This window comes from Paroedura picta, chromosome 3 (genome assembly GCF_049243985.1).
Source record: "Paroedura picta isolate Pp20150507F chromosome 3, Ppicta_v3.0, whole genome shotgun sequence".
Lineage (NCBI taxonomy): Eukaryota > Metazoa > Chordata > Lepidosauria > Squamata > Gekkonidae > Paroedura > Paroedura picta.
Window position 1 is genome coordinate 35,746,471 of NC_135371.1, and position 21,230 is coordinate 35,767,700.

Here is a 21,230-nt window from a genome sequence, read left to right on the forward strand (position 1 = left end):
GCGTGCACACAGCTATGCTTTCCCATAATGTTTGGCATGATCATGTCAGTTCTGTGGTTTCTTGAAGCCTAGAAATGTTTCAGGGGTTTCTCAATGGTAAAAAGTTGAGAAAGGCTGGACTAGAGTAACTCTGCACAGAACTGCACTGTAAGTATTGTTATGTATAAAATATAACATTATTGTCTAAGTTATCAGGTTTTCCTCTCCTCTTACATGTGTGTGTGGCCAGGAACTATTTTCAGATGTCAGAGTTACTCTTGGCTGTATTCTGACTGTACAATACTTGGGGGACAGACCTTCAGTGGCTATGCTCCTTTCTCCGGAACTGAATACAGAGGGTGGAGGTGAGGGAGGAATTATCACGTTATTACAAACTCACCTGTGGGGTTTCACAGAGTGTGGTGCTCTCCCCCACCCTGTTCAGCACCTTTCCTGCCCTCTGGCCCAGCTGGTGGACAGCTCTTGAGGGACAGCTGCTCCGACTCCCCCACACACAGTCATTTGCAAGATGTCTGGAAGAAGCGATAGTCTGGCTCAAACAAAACTAGCTGAAATTCAAACCTGACAAGACAGAGGTACTGCAGTAGGAAAGGTCAGATCAGGAAGTGTGTTTGCCCAGCTTGGACGGCATGCAACTGAAGACCTCGCATGCCACCAGGAATTTGGGCATGATTCTGAAGTCTTTCCTTTCTATGGAGGCCCAGGTCACAAAAGTAGCCCAGCTGGCAGTTTTCTACCTGTGTCAAGCGTGGCTGGTGGGGGAGGGGGCTAGGGGGCTAGGGGATTTTTAGATTGTTCTGTTTTAAATTGTATTGTTCATGATAGTTGTAATCTGCCATAAGCCAGCTGTGCTAGGAACAGCAGAATATAAATGTAATAATAATAAATTCATAAATAGAAGGTTCCTCATAGTCTATCAGAAATATCAGATGCTAGCCCTACTTTCCTCTCCCTTCATCAGGGTATTGATACAGGGCCAAAACTCATACTGTGCTATAAGAAATGTTTAATGTTAAGCATCTAACTCAAACCTAGAAATATCTGCTAGGATAGCTCTTAGATTGTATCAAGCAGTTAATGTGAGGTCTATGATCTCTCAAGTAAGTTGATTAATAATAACTTTTCTTTTGTATATCTAAACAGGCCTTTTTTTTTTTTAATGTAGTGGAAATGTGGATGGCTCTTAGACTCATGGCTCTTAGAGTTTTGGGCAAAAGTTTATATCACTGTGGAGTCAATGTGGGGTCGTATATTCTCAAATGATGATTATATTTCTATCTTTATGAAAATAAAAAAAAATCATTATTAAAAAAAAAAAAAAAAGAAATATCAGATGCTTCTTTGTGCAGAAAGCCCAGTTTGCTTGCTTCTCATCTCCCTCTCACAAAAGACAGCATTTTTATATTTCCATCTCTGAGGCCAAGAGGCTGCAAGATACAGGGTGATTTAACAAATGGTGTTTTGTGAATTCAGATGTCACAGTAATCCACAATTCATATAAACTGTCATTAACATGCTAACTAGAAATTAATGTCTCAAATGTCGCGCAGTAATGGGTTTCAATGACAAGTATAACGATATAGGCTAGATATCAGGAAAAAGTTTTTCACAGTCAGAGTAGTTCAGCAGTGGAATAGGCTGCCTAAGGAGGTGGTGAGCTCCCCCTCACTGGCAGTCTTTAGGCAAAGGTGGGATACACACTTTTCTTGGATGCTTAGGATGCTTAGGGCTGATCCTGCGTTGAGCAGGGGGTTGGACTAGATGGCCTGTATGACCCCTTCCAACTCTATGATTCTGTGATTCTATAAATCATTACAAATTTGAATATGGAGATCATTCCTCAATGCAAAGTAGAAATATACAGCAATATTTCGAGGTTTAAAATCCATAGATAATCTAGATAGCTGCTGCTATAGTTCTGTGAGGTTATCTCTAGTGACAGACTACCGAGCAGCATGGTAGTCAGTAGTAAATCCAAGCCATAGTTTGATGGAGCCCATACAACATTGATTTTTACCCACAGTACCATTACATGTCCTTCCTTCTGCTGATCTATGAATCATGATGGACAGAGTAAAGACCGATTGGGATGCCCTAACAGAGCCCGCAGTGCAGTTGACTGACCAAGAAGGATCTCCAAAGCTTCACCGTGGCCAAGAAAGCATGGCTCCATCCTCAGCCCTGACTGACTGGGCAAGGGAGAGCAGAGCACCAGAAGGTGGTATTAATTGGGTTTTTCTAGCAGTGGGAAATGAAGCAGCAATGCTTTGTCCATATCATCCTGCCGAAGGATCACACACCAACCATCGTTTGTGGCAGAAAGCCAACGAAAGGAAAGCCTGTGCATAATCTTTCTATTCACAACTGGTTTTGCTTTGCTATTTTCTGACTGGTTGCTTCCAATTGAAGTATTCCTACATTGTAATCCAAAACATATTTACACGGCAGTGAGGCCCAGTTTGGACATTTAAAAACAACGGTAAGGTCAGTTCCCTGGAGATGGTTCCAAGAATAGTCAGCTTAGTTGCACAAACTGCCTTTTCCTCTCATGGTTTGTGATGCAGGGAGTGAAATATTGCAGAACAAAAATTGGTGGGTAGGTTCATATGAACAGCTTGCTTCCTGAACCAGCCACAATATGGTAGACACTAGCTGAAAATAGTTGTATATGTTCAGGATATATATATGTATGGTCATAGGCCTTTACAAAATAGCAATAACAATATAAACAGTAGCACATTTACAAGTATATGATAAAATAAAATGAGCTATTCAAATAGGATAATTCATTGTATTGTATTGTATTGTATTGTATTGTATTATTTATTTGATTTCTATGCAGCCACTCCTCGACCAGCTAGCCCGCGGCGGCTTACAATACAATATAAAATAAAAATATAAAGTCATATAGCAGTAAAAAATGGCATACCAAATTAAAACTGTAACTGCTGTCATGGTATTTTTATTACTTCCAGGGCATATAATGACATTTTATATGTTACATACTCATCATACATACTCATCAGAACAAAATACAAGAAAGATTATCTTCTCAGTAACAGAATAAGATTTTAGACTGGGTAAAATCTCAGCAAAAAATTTGGCTCTGGTTTGTATGTAAACAGGCAGAAGTAGTCTCTATGCGTGAATTACGTTCGAATCCCACTATGAACTTGGTTCTAGTTCCACTTAATGGTGTTCAGGATTAATATATTAATCTAAAAATCGCTTCACATTATAAAGTTGAAGTTCAAATTTCAACTCTGTCACTGTCAATCAGTTCAAATTGTAATCTGCCAATGAGGACCAATCAGTTCAAATTGCATGCAGACAACTCAGCCCCTACCTGACTGACCCTCCCTGGGGGTATGTAGCCAATAGGGAGAGAACACTCTGAAAATGAGGGCCATCAGTTCATATTGCACTTTGTCAGTGAGGGCCAATCAGTTTAGATCTGCCAGTGAGGGCCAATTAGTTTCCATTAAATGCAGACAACGCACTCCCTACCTGATTGGCCCTTCCTGGGCATATGCCCAGGGATAAAGCATTCTTCCAAATGAGGGCCAATCATGGAACTTATCTGTCATCTTCTTCCACTTCCTGCTGCTTGCTGGGTGAAAGAGGTGCTGGCCTCTCTTAAAGGTGGTAAGTTGCTCCATTCTCGGCCTCACCCAAGCAACGGAGGGAAGCAAGGGAAAACCTGGTCTCAGGTTTTAGCTCTCTGCTGGGAGGAAGCACAGATGAGCTGCAAGGGAGGCAGAGATAATCAATACTTCAAAAACAAAATGCCAAGGAATAGACAGAATGCAATTAATGTATTATTCCAGTGAGTCAAGGGCTCCTTCAGGCAGTCCAACGGCATCAGCAGAAGGAGCAGGTTACAGGTTTTGTCCACAACCCAGGCCTCCCAGCCTTTCAGTCCTCACTTTGTGATGACTCCCAGTCGTCTGCAATCAGCAACTGGTGTGGTGCCTTTTAGACTGGAGCTCTCTTTCAGCATTTAACTGGCATTGCTTAATTGGCACAGGTCATCCAGATGGGCTGACAAGCAAAGGAGATGCAGCTGGAAGCTGAGTAGAGTAATGAGGAACTCTTGCAACAACCTTGGAATCTGAACCCTGGTTTGTGGGATCCAGCAGCCTTTCTCACCCAGCCTGGCCCTTTGGAGATATGGGCAGTGGGAAGGAGGCAGTCCCCCCCCACAGCCTTACCTGTCCAGCCTGCCCTTTGGGAGGAATGGGAAGGAATTCAGCTCCCCCATGGCCTTTCCTACTCAACTTCACCCAGACTTTGGGAGATGTGGGGGTCAGGAAGGAGGCAGCCCACACCTTATGGCCTTCCCTACTCAGCATGGTCCAACCTTTGGGAGATATGAGGTGGGTGGGAAGAATGCAGCCTCCCCAACCTTCCCTGCCTGGGCTGTCCTTTGGGAGATAGGGATGGGTGGGAAGGAGGCAGACCCCTAAGGACTTCCCTGACCAGCCCGGCCTTTAGGATATGTGTGGTCAGGTGGGAAAGAGGCAGCCCCCCTATGGGCTTGTCCACCAAGCCTGGCCTTTGGGAGTTGTGGAGGAATGTGCAGGAAGGAGGTAGCTCCCCTGTGGCCTTGCCACCCTGGCCCAGCCCTTGGGAAATGTGGTGGGGAGGAAGGTGGCAGCCCCCCCCCCACCAGCCTTTCTCACCCAGCCTTTTAAAGATTTAGGTTGTAGGGAGGTAGCAGCCCACCTCTCCACAACTTGCCTTTGGGAGAAGTGGCGTTGGGTGGAAAGGTGGGGATAGTTGGGACCTATATAGACATGGGGTTGGGGTTAGGAGGGCCAGTGCTCCTCCAAATCAGCTGTTTTCTTTAGGAGGACTGATGCCTTCCTTCCCTCCTCCCCCCCCCCTCTCTCATCCAGTCTTTCTCTCTTTCATCTTCCTGAAGGTTTCCAGGACTCCACCTGTAAGTTGGCAGCCCAGCTGGCTGCATATAGAGTCAGGAATCAAACCCAGCTCTTGAGATTCCAGTCTGCTACTCTTTAACTACTTCACCAAACTAGATCTAATGACTGAGCATGGAAAGGAGGGCCAGAACCCATGAAAGTCACAGTGCAGGTGTATGTGCTTACACCCATTGTATTCCTGGGTGCAACAGGCTTTGCCCCTAGTATAGAAATAATTTTGAAATTATTCACTGGGAATGCAAAACTATCTTTTCTGTTTTTGTAATGTGTCTTCTTAAGCATGCAGTGACAGTTTGAAGATTCTTAAATGAGCATGGATGATTGGCAGGTATATACACACAGGCAGCTTTGCCTAGGAAGAGGCTTGAAAGAAGCATTTTAAGCCATGGAATGCAGATAGTGGAGGAGAAGGAAGTGTCAGCTGGTTGACAAGGAAGACTCTTAAAGATATGGGCGTGTCCTCAAAGGCACTTTGTGAGAAGTGATACTGCCTTATGGACTGGCATTACAGATTATTAATTTTCCATGTTCAACGTCGACATATGTAACTAAACAGACATTACAAAAAAGGGCATGAATCTCCAATAATCAGTCCTTGCATAGGAATACATCAGTAAAACATCCTACTCCAGAAAGGTCCTATCATTCTGGGAAAGCAGGAAACATATGAGCTTATTAACTTTTGTAATGTATCGACATTCTCAAGAATAACATCATCAAAATCGTCCTTGATCCACTATAGTCTCATCTTACCAACCATTCATTGTTGATTAATGACTTTCTGACCTTCAGAACTTGAAACAGGATTATGCAGCTAAAGCTATTTATATTGCATCAAGAAGAAATGTGTATTTCTCAAGACTCTTCTAGTTCAGTACTCATCATTTTCTTTGTTAGCATTTATCATTGACATGAAAGTAAACAGGATCTGAAATTTGTTTTCATCTTAGTCCTTACAGGCAAAGTTCAGTTGTTGGGGGGGGGGATGTCCCTCAAACTATCATCTTCACTCATGGAGGGATCACACCAGGACCTCTTTCAAGAGCTTTTATTAGCCACCTAAGAGAATCAGAATATGCCTGAAGAATAAGAGACTGCAAAATTGGGGCGGGGGCAGGGGCAGAATTCTTATGACAAAAGTAGATTTGTTATTTTTGAATGAAGAAATTACAAGTAAAATCTGCCCAACAATGCACAGGTTGCAGGGAGGTAGCAGCCCACCTCTCCACGGCTCGCCTGGCAATATGTTAGTACAAAATATTGCACAAATAAACATTAAACCAGAATTAAGACGTTGAAGCTACCAGTTAACTTAATGTTTAGAAATGATTGATAAACACATATTTTTTCTTGAATGTTATCGTTCCTTTAGGACTATCAATCATTTTGAAAGCACTTTAGTCTATCTCCTTAAATCTGCTATTCCCCAGCTGTTATAAACTGGGATATTTTTCTTCAGATGAATATTGTTGTCAGCAGAAATCCAGCCTCTAGCCCTCCTTCTGGCACTGGCTTAATTGAAAGCAGGGGGATTTCACATGAAGTTTTTAGGAAGCCACTGTGGATTTTCTTCCTAGCGTTGAGGGCATATTCTTAAATGCTCATTCCTGTTTTTCATCACAACCTCAATCCCTCCACGCCAGTATTCTCTCCAACACAAATTTATGAGACAGCCTTATTATGCAGTCTTAGTCCCCATTCGGCTTTTTTCCACTTCACCTCAGCTGTCTGTATTCTGTGTGACTCTTGATGTGTTCACCATACTTAGAGTGCATGATATTTAATGTGACTGTACTCCACACACACAAAAGTACTCCAGGGTGAGTCATGACTCATGAAAGCTCATGTTGAATTAAATGTTATTCTCTCTTTAAGGGGCTAGTGGACATTTGTTTTATTTTGCTATGACAGACTAACCCCTTCGCACTGAGATGGTTTGCTGCATTTGTACATTGCTTGATAATGAAAGGAAGAACTTAAAAAAATAGTTGTGAGTGTACACCTAAATCTTTAGTTTAGTATGATCTTCCTGGGAAAATCAAATAAGCATGGAATAGGGTTGCCAGGTCCCCCTGGCCACTGGTGTGTGGAATGGGGGTGGTAGGGTTGCCAGATGCAGGTTGGGAAACACTTGTTGGGAATGGAGCCAGGGGAGGACAGGGACCTCAATGGAATGCAATGCCATAGTGTCCACTCTACAAAGCCCCCATTTTCTCCAGGGCAACTGGCCTCTGTAACCTGAAGATTAATTGTAATTCAGGAACCACCTGGAGGCTGGCATTCCTAGCGCAAAAATGTATAGGCAGGATAGGGAAGGGAACACAGATCCAGTTCTCTTAGCCTGCGTTTTGACATTCAAAATATATTTATCAGCCTTTGGTTTAGAACAATGAGATCTTCAGATAAGACAATTTAAGAAAGAACAGTTTAGTGTCAACAAAACATGTGTTAATAATAGTTAATTATTTTTAAAGCTATAAACCAGGCTTTCTCAACCAGGGGTTCTTGACAGCCTAGGAAGTGTTTCTCAAGTAGGGTGGAGTTAATTTTCAGTATATATATATATATTTAAATTATAATACTTATCAGCTGGATATAACCAAATATGGTCATGTCAGCTGCACCCCCCCCCCCAGGTAAGCATGTAAACAGCTATTCTTCCCAATTATAATTTTCATGATTGTGCCATTTCTGATGTCTCTCAAAGGCTGAAGAATGTTTCAGGGGTTTCTCAACAATAAAAAAGTTGAGAAAGGTTGCTGTAAACAAACATTGACAGGCCACACATTTTTAATAAGAAGAAAACAGGTGCAATGAAAAGCATCTCTCTCTGTGTTCATCAATAAAAGATAATATGCACATATGAACAGCACCGATGTGGAGGAGGGCCATGCTGGGGAGAGAGGATTTAGCCCTTGAATTAACTGTTTTTCCTCCCCACCAACTCCTCCCCACCCCTGCACTGGGCACCCTGGCCATTCCCAGGGGAGAAACCTCCCTACCACTACTCATGGCCCCTGCCCCCACAGCATGCAAATTGCATCACGAAGGCATCTCCTACTCCCTGTCACCCTGTCACCCACCTGTTGCTGCTCAGTGGATTAAGAAGGGTGGGATATACCAATGAGCCCCAAGGTGGCAACCACCACTCACTGAGTCCACTCAACACCAACTTCAAGCCCCCCCCCCAAGCTCAACACCAACTTCAAGCCCCCCACCAAGCTCGCCCCATTGAGCCACTTGGTCCCAGACAGCAAAACTGTCTAGTAGTGAAGCTGGCGGAGAGAGCAGGCTTCCTCCACATGGCGCTTTATATAGGCGCCCATGAACCTGCCTCCCACACCAGCCGCCAAGTGCACCATCCTGGCACACTCTTACTGGGCCACGCAATAGCCCCGTCATACAGGTGTCAACTGGCGGTCCCCTAGCAGTCGCAGCCACTCTTTCCTTTTCTTCCTTCCAAACGGAGCAAGATTCATTTCTTTGGGAGGTATTTTTTTACTCTGTGTTAAACATTTGAGACAAGTACTCTGTGTTGAGACAAGTTCCTAATGCTTGACTTCCATCTTCTGGGAGAGCTCTACCAAATTGCTCAGTTGTTTTCCTCACTTAAGTTGACAGAGTATTACCACCATATGCATTAATCAGTTTTGTGTCTTTGGACAGTAGTAAGAAACACAGAGGCTGGTGAGAATCAAAATAAAAAAACCTGGGCAATATAATTCAAAGGAAAGAAACTGGGAGAGGATTCTCTGCTAGGAAGCCACTATAAAACTGAAGGCCAAGGAGGACTAGCTACTTTCTCAATAGTAACAATACAATTACCAGTGAAGTCAGATGCCGTTATTCAGTTTTTGAGTTTTATCATTTTAGTCCAGATTCTGCAAAAATATTTCTTCTAAAATCTGCAATGTTTTGAAAGAAGGCTTTTAGAACTGTCTTTCTCTGTAAGTTTTTTTTAAAATCAATAACAAGAGTGAGAAACAAGGTCTAAAACATTAGGTTATGGAAGGCTAACAACATTTTCCTTTCTGGATGCCACAAGAAAGTTACAGTTAAAGCCTATGGGCTTTGCAGGGAGGGGTTTGGTGGTACACCCCATCAATCTGTGACTACAGGATTACAAGGAAACCACCCATAACATCACCTTAGGACGTACAGGCCAGAGTTGGTCAGGTGTTACTTCAAGACTTCTACAAAGGCTAAGCAACTGAGGAGCTCTCTCCTTACAGGCCTTCTCTTATTTCCATACAAAATCTCAAAAAGAGCCATCAAAAGCACATGGTTTAAGTGGCTTTTTTCTTACCACTGATTAACTCTAGCTGACTCATCAGTGTCCAGAGAAGAACATAATTCCAGAACAGAATCTGGGGTCTAGGCAACTCTGCTGGGATAGCCAACTAATCAATAATGTCAGAATAAAATATAATATAGGATAGTGGAACACCAACTATGAGGAGCGAGATGGGCAAACAGCACCTATAAAGTGTTAGCAATCCAAGGTCCCTGCTAAGCACTGAAAGATTCATTATCTTGAATTTGTGAAAGAATTCTAATCTCACAGTGGATCCTTCCTGAGAAATTCTTTTGAAGGTGATGAAAGAAGTTATTTATAAATCTGTTTTTGAAATGGAGTCCAGGTCAAAACAGTGAGACAGAAATGTTGTTGATCTATCGAGACCTCATGAGTATATATGTTCTTTCACACATCTCTGCTTTGTTCATGAATTCTAAGGGCAGTATTTTCTTGGGTCGCTGCCTCGATAGCTTCAGGGGGGAAAATCCAGCTATTGTCTGCAACTCAATGGTCTGATAAGCAAAAGAAGTTGCACTTCAGCAGGTTTGTCTCTTCATTTCCTAGCAATGGCCTCTACACGCAGTAGGTATGTCTGTGCAAAATATTTCCATTCACTTATGTTATGAAACCTAAGCAGAGTTCCGCCTTTTCAAGACCACTGACTTCAGCAGATGTAGAAGGCTGGAATTCTGCTTAAAAGTCTGAATGTATGGCACAGGCTGAGGTGATTATAAATCTACCTTCCTACAAGACTATCCAGGAGCCTCTTGTGGCGCAGAGTGGTAAGGCAGCCGTCTGAAAGCTTTGCCCATGAGGCTGGGAGTTCGATCCCAGCAGCCGGCTCAAGGTTGACCCATCCTTCCGAGGTCGGTAAAATGAGTACCCAGCTTGCTGCTGGGGGGTAAACGGTAATGACTGGGGAAGGCACTGGCAAACCACCCCGTATTGAGTCTGCCATGAAAACGCTGGAGGGCGTCACCCCAAGGGTCAGACATGACTCGGTGCTTGCACAGGGGATACCTTTACCTTTTACTTACAAGACTATCCATTAATTCAAAATTCCATTGCCAGCACATTAGAACTATTTTACTGTATTTTCATACAACAAAAGGAGGAATGAAAAGTACTTAAATGGATTGTACAACATCAGCTGCTGTTGTTACTCATTTTGATGTTGTCAGTGTAATGTCTTGTTTTCTTTCACAATGCTAGTTTTATTTGAATAACATCAGTGGAATAATCATTCTGCCCACTTCTGCCTGCCTCTTTGGTGGTGGGGGGGAATGATGGATCATTTATTGAATAGACAGTAGGACTGAAATATTCAAGAAGCTTCAAGAATTTGACTCAAAAACAGACCCAGCAGATTTGTATTTGGAGATGCCTTGAATCCAATTCCCCCCAATGAGGCATGTCTACAAAAAATATATTGTGGTTTTAATAAATTTGCTTTGGTACTCCTTGAATATTTAATGTCCTGCTGTATTAGGCACATCTTTCTGATTGTTAAAACCATAGTCAATTTTGAAAGAAGCACAAATCCTCCTGTAATCCACTTTAATATCTCCAAACAGTGCTTGCATTATGCTTTATAGGTACATGCTGTCTTTATAGGTCTACTAATTGAAAGGTACATGCCATTTGTAAAGGCACACACTGCATCATCACTTTAGCCTATCTCAGATTGTTCTCTGACTATTATTTCAGTGTTGTATTTCAGTTAGGCAGTTAGGCTTTTTGAGACATTAAAGGTCCTTGCTTCCTTGCAACACTGTTCCACCAGTAGGAGACCAACAGGATTGTCTTTGTTTTATTTTTTGCTTACTTCTGCGGGCTTCCAAACAGCTGAACTCTCAAACTGCTTTTCCCCAGCATATCTGAAGAAGGACATTTTCTTCACGTCACAGTCTGACATGTGAAGTAACACAAGGTTGTAGCTACTCTACCTCACATGATGGAGCTGTCGTATTTCTGACTAACAAAATTAATGATTTCCTCACAACCAACAAGAACTTCTATAATCTTCCTGCCATCGCTGTATATTTTAGTGCACATTTTAGTAACAAGAATTGCTGGAAATGTAGAAATTAAATAAAAGCTCAATAAAATCAGAGTCCAGTAGCACCTTTAAGACCAACGAAAATTTATTCAAGGCGTGAGCTTTTGAGTGCAAGCACTCTTCGTCAGACTAAGAACTGACCATCATAACAGTAGGAATATATAAACAAAAGTTAATCCTGTTACATTAGTAAACTGTGTCACAGCATCCATGCACAGCCATATGATAATTCCCTGCCAAACCAGCCAATCAACCCCCTCAAACCCATTTGTAGTTCACAAAGATATATTAGAAATAAAACTGTCAAATCTAAATATATAATAGCTGCTATTCTTAAGCATTTTTAAATATTCTACTTAAATATTTTACCCATGACCCCTTTAAAATACTCATCCCCCTAAGAATTCAAGGATCTTGTGTCCCTAAATTCTTATAGCTTGATTTTCTGACATTCAGTTTAGATCCCATTGCCTTGTGACCTGCAAGTGAATTTCTGTTCTGCATTCTTGCCCTGAGTCAAACTCCTGTCAGTACAATGAAGTATGAGCATTATATTGTTCACAAGAGAATCCGAAAAAACCTGTAAACTCTTTAAAAGCCTCATAAACTCCGAAGTATCCGCTTGAATATTTCCTATACATTTTCTGGTATCAGGCATGAACAGTGGCCACTGTTTGATCCTAGTTTGCTTTTGAACATTCCCCAGATACACTCTAATGATTCTCAGATGTCCTTTAGGATCATCTGTTCTTTCCTCCCCATCTGGTGTCAGCAGTCTGTTATTCCCAGTAACCACTTAACAACAATAAACATGGATAATGACATTCCTCTGAAGCAATATTCTTAAACCAAATAACCGCAAATCCATACTATTCCCTATCCATGCAAGAAGACTTTCAAGCTCAATTGGAAAAGGAAGAACATTATCAAAATGTAGTCAGACTTCTCAGAAACAATGAGATGAGTTCGACATTTTAAAAAATCACATTGGAAAAAATACAAATAACAATAAAAAATCACTAGAACTTAAAACTGAATGAATTTGTTATGGCATGACCACTCCTGGCTACTTCATTAGACCTGAATGAATTGAGCAATGAAAGTTGAAGATTGAATCTCCTAATGAAATATTTAATACCAATTTAAAGACTGACACTTAGTAGCTGAAATCAATGCAACTGACATATTTTGTCCCATATCCAATAAATAACTTGATAGAATCATTGTTAAAGCAGTCTGTATGGTAGTTATGTGAATCTATGACATAGTTACACATGGAATACATGTGCCCTTCCTGGGTTATGGCCCTCTTTCACCCCATTCCCCAGTTGATCTTGGAGGTGTTGTTTTTTTTAGTTTGGTTTTAATTGTATTTTAATTGTTGTGAACCAGCCTGAGTCAGCAGGTCAGGATGGGCGGTATATAAGTTCAATAATAAATAAATAAATAAAAATCTTGAGATCCAGTGTGCAAAGTAGTTAAAGAGTAAGGTAAAGGTATCCCGTGTGCAAGCACCGAGTCATGTCTGACCCTTGGGGTGACGCCCTCCAGCGTTTTCATGGCAGACTCAATACGGGGTGGTTTGCCAGTGCCTTCCCCAGTCATTACTGTTTACCCCACAGCAGCAAGCTGGGTACTCATTTTACCGACCTCGGAAGGATGGAAGGCTGAGTCAACCTTGAGCCGGCTGCTGGGATTGAACTCCCAGCCTCATGGGCAAAGCTTTCAGACAGCTGCCTTACCATCCTGCGCCACAAGAGGCTCTATAGTTAAAAAGTAGCAGACTGGAATCTCAAGAGCTGGGTTTGATTCCTGACTCCTCCTCCATATGCAGCCAGCTGGGTTGCCAACTTCTAGGTTGGGGTCTGGAAACCTTGATGAAAATGAAAGAGAGAAAGACAGATGAAAGAAAGAGACAGAGAAAGAAAAACAAAAAGAAAGAGGGGGGAAGGAAGGAAGGCACAAGTTCTCCTGGAGAAAATAACTGCTTTGGAAGGGCACTAAGAGGAAACATGTAATTTATAAAAAGATGAGTGATCTGAATTATTTATTTTATTTTATTTATTACATTTCTATACTGACCTTTCAGTTCAGGGCAGTTTACGTTAGAACTCTCATAAATGATACATACAGTAAACAGTAAAGGTTTGTTTCAGTTGTCTTGGCTGAAAGCCTGGCAGAAGTGCTCTCTTTTACTGGCCCTGTGGAATTGCTTTAGCTCTGACAGGGCCCTAATGTCCTCTGGGAGCTCATCCACCAGGTGGGGGCCAAGATTGAGAAAGCCCTGTCTCTGGTCAATGACTGGGGATCACCAGTTTGTTGGTGTTGGTAGAGCGTAGTACTCTTTAGGGGACATAGGTAGAGAGGCAGTTTCTCAAATGCAGGGAGAAGACAAGTAATTCCTAGTACAATACTGGTACTCAAGAGTCATCCAATAAAATTCATTAGTAATAGTTCAAGGAGAGAGAAAAAAAAAGCTCTTCTTCTAAATGCATAATAAAAGGTAAAGGTATCCCCTGTACAAGCACCAAGTCATATCTTGGAGTGACGCCCTCTAGCGTTTTCTTGGCAGACTCAATTCAGGGTGGTTTGCCATTCCCTTCCCCAGTCATTACCGTTTTACCCCCCAGCAAGCTGGGGACTCATTTTACCGACCTTGGAAGGATGGAAGACTGAGTCAACCTTGAGCCGGCTGCTGGGATCGAACTCCCAGCCTCATGGTCAGAGCTTCAGACAGCATGTCGGCTGCCTTACCACCCTGAGCCACAAGAGGCTCCATAAATGCGTAATACACTTATAAATTTTTTAAAAGGAAGAAGGTTCTTGCTCTATCTAATCACATTGACGATATATTATGAATAGTTTTTGTGTTTGTCAAAAATCAAATAAAACAAAAATAAATTCAGTGCTCTGACCTGGATAACTCAAGTTAGCCTGATCTCATCAGATCTCAGAAGCTAAACATGGTCAGCCAAGTTAGTATATGGATGGGAGACCACCAAGGAATATCAAGGTCATGACACAGAAGCAGGCAACAGCCAACTGCTCCTGAATGTCTCTTGCCTCACTAAACTCATAGTCTTGCCATAGGTTAGCTGCAGCTTGATGGCAAAAAAAAAAGTCTATCAGTGGCTGCCAGCTATGAGCCATATCTGACAACTGAACATTGGTTAATAAGGCCAGGCGCTTTACATTCTCCTAGCTTTGGGTAAAATAAATAATTTTAAAAATATTTTTATACCCCACCCTTCCTGTGAGGCTCAGGACAGGTAACATTAATCATGTCAGAATATGTACACAAGACTTAACCCCTCCCACAAGATGATGGATTTTGGAGTCAGCAGTCAGTGGGAGACCTTCAGTATATGCTGGTCACCAAAGCCGGACCCAGACTTTGTCTCATTTTACAACCCCCTCCCCTCAAAAAAATTAATTTTCTCTTACTTCACAGGTGTATTCATTCATGCTGTACAAGGTATCTGAATTTCAAAGAACCTGATTGTAGAGTAGAAGTACCTAAAGAGCAGTACCAGCCTGGTGTAAAAGGTTGCTTATATGTTTAAAACGTCCAGTCATCCCAAAATCAAGCCGGTGGCTGCTTCTGCTATTTTGTAAGAGAGATCATTAATCAACTGATTGCAGGAGTGTGCTAGTGGATATGTAAAAAGAACATTATTTATTAGAAAAGGGCAGGCACCTTCTGTGGCTATTAGTCATTCTGTGGGATATTGTCTTGAAATGAATAGTTCTTCATTTCAAAGACGTCTTGGAAATGGATCTCTTTTCTCAAACAACGTTTAGTGATTTTTCTCCCTTCTGTATATAGACAAAGACTGGGAGTTTTTGTCTGCTTCATGAAATCTGTCTCTCAGTCTGGAATCCTAAGGACACTTTTCTGCAAACAAGTCCCATTAAATAATATGAGACTTCCTTCTGAGTAGGCCTACTTAGGACTGGTCATTCAGTGTGTGTGTGTTCTAATGAAATACCTTAAGTATTTTAAATAATATTTGAGTCATAACATCTGAGGTAATTTAAACCACAGAGAGGGGTAAAAGAACACAAAAGAGGAGGGAAACTTCAGGCAGTAAAAAAAAAAACACTCAAGTATGTTTGGCCAATGTTCAAAGGATTTAAAAAATTAAAACCAGAGAATGATTCCTGTCCTAGCTACCTCCTCCAGAAAACACAAGTGATTCATTGGCTTATACCGCAACAAGATTTGTCCTTTTTAATATTTACTTCCATTGTTGATCAGAACACACTGTTTAAGAATCCTTATCCATTGTTGTTCCTCTATATATTTCTGAAACAGCCTAGGGGGTGGGACATGTCTGGCTATCCACGTTGGAATAGGGCCAATCAGGGTGCAGCCAGCTTTGCCCTGATTGGCCCTGCCCCTGCAGCTCCCCTCCTTCGTCCCTGGACTCTAGCCTCTTTGCTCTCAGATGCCTCAGTGCCTGGAGCCAGCAGCAGGTAAGGGGAGAGGCCCTGGGCAAAGGATCATGGTGGAGGGCCTCCTAACGAGGGCCTCTTGGCCTGCTAGGCTGGGCCTGCTGACAAGGGCCTCCCAGCCTGCTGAGTGCTCATTAAGAACTGCTCAGGAGCTGACTAGCTGACTGCTAAGGAGCTCTGTCCCAGCCCTGATAACAAGCTGCCTAGCCCTCACCCACCCCACTGGATCTGGCTGCAAGCTGCCACCCAAGGCCACCTTAAGCTGCCTGGCCGCAGGCCAGGGGAGGGGACCCTTTCAAGGCCTGTTCTTAGGAACGGGCTTTAAAGCTAGTATATTAATAATTGCAAGCTAAGGCAAAGATCCATTAAAAATTAAAAACAGTCCAGTAATACAATCTCTATTTCTTTGAGAACTGTTGTGATGATTCTTGAATATTGTTCGACAATTAGCTATTCTAATTCTGTGGACACTCTTAGATTACCTATTGCTTATGAATGTAGCATTTTAAACTGGTTTTGATTTACTGGACATGAGGCCTTTTCTGGGGATGCACCTGTGGTTGCACATTCCTTAAATCCCTCTGAACAATATTTAACTGACACAATCCTTATTATGTTTAGGTCTCAGTGGAAGTCTGACCTGATTGTCTGTCCTTATGGTGAAGAAAAGACATCATACCCCAGTTTTCACTAGCCTAAGGAGTCTTAAAGCGACTTACAATTGCCTTTGCCTCTCCATATCAACTAACTTGTGCGGTAGGTGGGCTGAGAGAGTTCTGAGAGACCTGTGACTGGCCCAAGACCACCCACAAGCTTCACATGAAGCAATAGAGACTCGAGCCTGTTCCCCAGATTATAGTCCACCAATATACCATGCTGGTGCTTACTTCATGGTTATAAGTTGATTTGTTGCTGTGGCTTCTGTTCCTGAAATTTTATTGAGCGGAAGTTTAATGTGGTATTATATTGTTTTTGCTTTTTATGTATTCATTTAAAAAGAAAAACTAAATAAAGAGAAACAATTCAGTCCTAGCTGATCAATGTTAGTATATTTTGGGTTTTTTAAAAACAGGATTCTATCCCAAGTGCATTCTGTGTCTCTTGCTGAGTGATATTTCACCTGTTGTCAAGGAAACAAAAGTCATTAACAGGGTTTTTTTTCCACACTGAGAGCATGCCAAAGAGCCTGAAACAGCTGGTGGTATAAACAAATATTAGGCATGCACAAGCAAATTATTATGATCATTATCAGACATCTGTAGCACAGTTTCTTCAGTTACATTATGGAATCCAGGATAGATGCTTATCGGTAAGAAAGATGCTGTCTTTTTTTTCCTTCTCTCTTTCTTTGCTTTAGTATGTTTAAAATTTAGGTTAGGGCCCACACAAATTTAGAAGTTTGTGGCTTTCAGTTCAATAGTAAGGAGATCTACACTATTCTTAGTTGTTTCTTCAGTGGACTTAGGGTTGAACTACACATTATATTTAACAAATGACCCCAACTGAGACTTACCACAGGATACCTGTCACAAATTCCTAGTGACAACTCAGTTTAGAAAGAGAGCAGGGAGCTGACTGTGGTTGGAACCACAGTATGGAAGAAGCAGGGGTTTCCATGTGCCATTTTTTCTGACCCCCAAATGGTCCTGCTTGTGTTATTTTCTGTCAGAAGGCTGCACTTGCCCCTCCTGGGGCTGTTCAGGTTGGGAACACAGTGAGGGGACAAGGCAGGGGCTCCTCCTCCCCTTAAACAGTAGTGCCAACTAGAGTTGGGTGCTTCTAAATATTTATTTATTATTATTTTACTTATTTGAATTTTGATACCACCATTCCCTATGGCTCTGATGGTTTACACGGAACGTTGCACAAAATTACATAGAACATTATAACAATCCATAACATTGCACAAAATAATCTATCAGGTAACAATCACAACACAACATGAATAACAACACTGACATATCCCTGGGGAGATCAAATAGTTCAGTCATGGAAGGGGCGTGGGGGGGGGGTTGTAGAGTTTCCTTAAAGAACTGATAGCTGCTGGATGGCCGTGAGTCTCTGTGGCAAAAGCATGTAAAATATAACATGCAGTTGGGCATCTGAAAGGCACAACTCTGCTTAGGATTGCACTGTAAATTTCCCGGTAATGTTTTTGGCCTTAAAGGCAGCTGCGGGATTTTTATGGACTGGAGACAAAGCAATGGAAAAGAAGAATTCTAGCTTTTCACCTGTGCCATTTCCCCAAATGAAAATCTCCGCCTTTAAGCCCCATAGGAGGCTTAAAGAGACACATGCCTCATTCCTTTCTTGCATTTTTCTCTACAAGGGCTAAACAACCCTAATGAGAAGGGTGCATTTTCAATTAGGATGGTCCTCTTGTGGCTACTTCTTAGGACTCAAAAGCAGATTGGATGTTCCAGTCACATAGCTTCAACTTCCCACGCAATTTGACCTTTCAGTGTTATCTAAACGCCTCAAACAAGTGTTATTTGTTTGTATGATGCAACCGACAATTCAAGGAGCCTTCTGTGTATTTATCTAAATTAGAAAACTTCTAGCTGTAATTCATTTTTTCCTCAAACAAATCAGTTTTGTTGAAGCACGTGTGTGTAACTGGTGGCTGTTTAGTTCAGTCTATTAAAATATACAACATAAAAATACAAACTGATGCAACCAGCTGAGTCTATAAAGGTAAGAGTAGTCTAAGAAAGCTTGAAAGGAAGGAAGTAGTTAGTCTCTATTTGTGAGAATTATAAACAGGAACCTTATGACACCCTAACGAAATTGACTACCAAAACAGACTTTATGGTTCTCACAAGTCTTGTTCATTTTTGCAGCAGCAGACTAACATGGCTACTCACCTGGGAAAATTGGGCCCACCCATAGATACTGCCAAGAGGGATGCCGGGTAACTGGCAGGAGGGTTGTGGAGGGGGAGGGCAGGAGAAACCTATCCAAAAAGATAGTCTTGTGTATTTATTAAAAGTTGATACTGGAAGTAAAAGGGGTAGATCTAGGAATCACTGGAAACTCTATGGTCTGGCCATCATAACTACTAAGGGAAAAAATGACAAAAGGCGGGTCTGAATGTCCCTGAAGGTAAAATGTTTTTAAAGGAATGGAATCCCAAATGGCAGGATCATAAACAAGGCATGCCTGCTGTGAACTGCTGAGTGCATAACTTGCGTGCATAATCTTTTATTTTCTTCTATTCAAAAATCATTTAAATCAGGTTTTTAGATATTATTTTATTATGTAATTCTAATTATGTTGTGAGCTCCCAAGAAAAGAGCAGCATATAAATAGAAGAATGAATAAATAAAAATAAAATCTTCAAACAGGATCCTCAGAAATTATTTATTTGTACGTATGTTTGTTTGTGGGGCCTCTTGTGGTGCAGAATGGTAAGGCAGCAGAAAAGCTGTCTGAAGCTATCAGTCCATGAGGTTGGGAGTTCAAACCCAGCAGCCGGCTCAAGGCTGACTCAGCCTTCCATCCTTCCGAGGTCGGTAAAATGAGTACCCAGCTTGCTGGGGGGTAAACGGTAATGACTGGGGAAGGCACTGGCAAACCACCCCGTATTGAGTCTGCCATGAAAACGCTGGAGGGCGTCACCCAAAGGGTCAGATATGACCTGGTGCTTGCACAGGGGATACCTCTACCTTTACCTTATGTTTGTTTGTTGGACAAATTATCTTCATGTTTTTAGCTGACTATCACAAACTGACCACACTTAGCTAGACAAGCCATCAGAATCACAACTTGTCTAGCTGATCTGTGGTATGTTATGAGTGGCTTTCTCCTCCTATCCCAGGTCCTCCACTATATCCTTTTTGTATCATGTGCTTGGTATATTTATGTTGCTTTATCTCCAGTCCAATCCTACCCTGCTAACTGTCCCCTTGTGAAAAAGGCTTTAAGCCTGAGAGTGAAAGAGAGAGCCCTCCTGATCTTAACTTCTCTCTTGACCCTTGGCATAACTTCTTAAAATATTAGACAATTCAGGGATCACATTCCATTCTTGAAAACAATCATATCAGGCTCCTGATCAACATGCAGACTTTCATCGTTTCATCTTGTACCAAGATTTTAGTTAACTGATACATGAAATGTTTCTCATTCTATTATGTTCTGGATTCTTCTAAGCATCAGCCAGCTCTCAGATTACCCAATATACCATTTAATTAAGTAACAAAGCTAGATATTTACACTCATCATGGGTCATGTACACAGCATCTCCTCCATCTGTCACCAGGTGTCCATAGATGGTTATTCTTGGACACATCCTTCAAATCCTACCTAACCTTTTGTGCTATAGCAGGATTTACTTATTTTCTGCACCTGTAAAACTCAGGGAATCAATGGCTTGAATCCACTAGCGTGTTTCCACATGCAGAAGGATTTCTGCCTAGAGAGCACAGCTTTCTCATGTCCCTCTCCTGGAGCAACCCAAAACATGGATTTGAGGTTATTTGGGCTGCAGTGCAAGGGGCAAGGTACGAAAGTTACTCTCTATGGGTAGAAATCTTGCTGTCCTCAAAAATGCTCTTCTCAATCCAAGCCAATGTTAATCAGATTCCGCATAATCACATCAGCCACTGATTAGTCTGATCTTATCTGAAGACAAGATCTTCAACACAAAAATATCTTGTAGAAAAAATTGCACATTGACTAAAAAGTGCCATTCGTTTTTTAAATGTTTGAAAATTCTGTTGTCTGTTTCCTGACATTTATGTCAGAACTACAAATGAGCTATCAGTAGTAGTATTAGTCCAGTACAGTTTTTCCCTTGTGTGTGTTTTCCTATTAGCAGCCACATATGCAGCAAGGGGATAGGAACCCATAGTAGCAAGAGCCAACTGGTTAAGGAGATCAGTTCACAGGTGACTGATCCTATCCCCAATCTATTTTGCACTGAATCCACAAGAATAATAAATGCCATGTACCAGATCATAAAAGCCTCTTGTGGCACAGAGTGGTAAGGCAGCCATCTGAAAGCTTTGCCCATGAGGCTGGGAGTTCAATCCCAGCAGCCGGCTCAAGGTTGACTCAGCCTTCCATCCTTCCGAGGTCGGTAAAATGAGTACCCAGCTTGCTTGCTGGGGGGTAAACGGTAATGACTGGGGAAGACACTGGCAAACCACCCCGTATTGAGTCTGCCATGAAAACGCTGGAGGGTGTCACCCCAAGGGTCAGACATGACCCAGTGCTTGCACAGGGGATACCTTTACCTTACCAGATCATAAAATGACTTGCACAACCATTTAACAAGTCATCTGTATGCCAATAATCTCATTATGCTACTACCTAATAGTGTAAAAAGATCTTGGAGAGAGATCCTTTCTGACCTCAATAATTATTGGCCTGATACATACAAACTTTGATTGACTAGCCACTAGGGCCACTGCCATTCCCAAAGTTCTGGGCAGCATCAGTTGCACATAAAAAAATAGCTCCATTAAACATATGAATA

The 21,230-nt window shown here is 41.9% G+C and overlaps 1 long non-coding RNA gene across 1 annotated transcript in view; it reads right to left on the minus strand.

Annotated features, from left to right (window-relative positions):
- Window positions 1-2,952: 2,952 nt before the first annotated feature.
- LOC143831083 (uncharacterized) overlaps window positions 2,953-21,230 on the minus strand; it is an 84,365-nt gene continuing 66,087 nt past the window's right edge. Inside the window, exon 4 of the long non-coding RNA XR_013228698.1 lies at window positions 2,953-3,745. This is a non-coding gene — a long non-coding RNA (uncharacterized LOC143831083). The remainder of the gene's footprint in view (window positions 3,746-21,230) is intronic.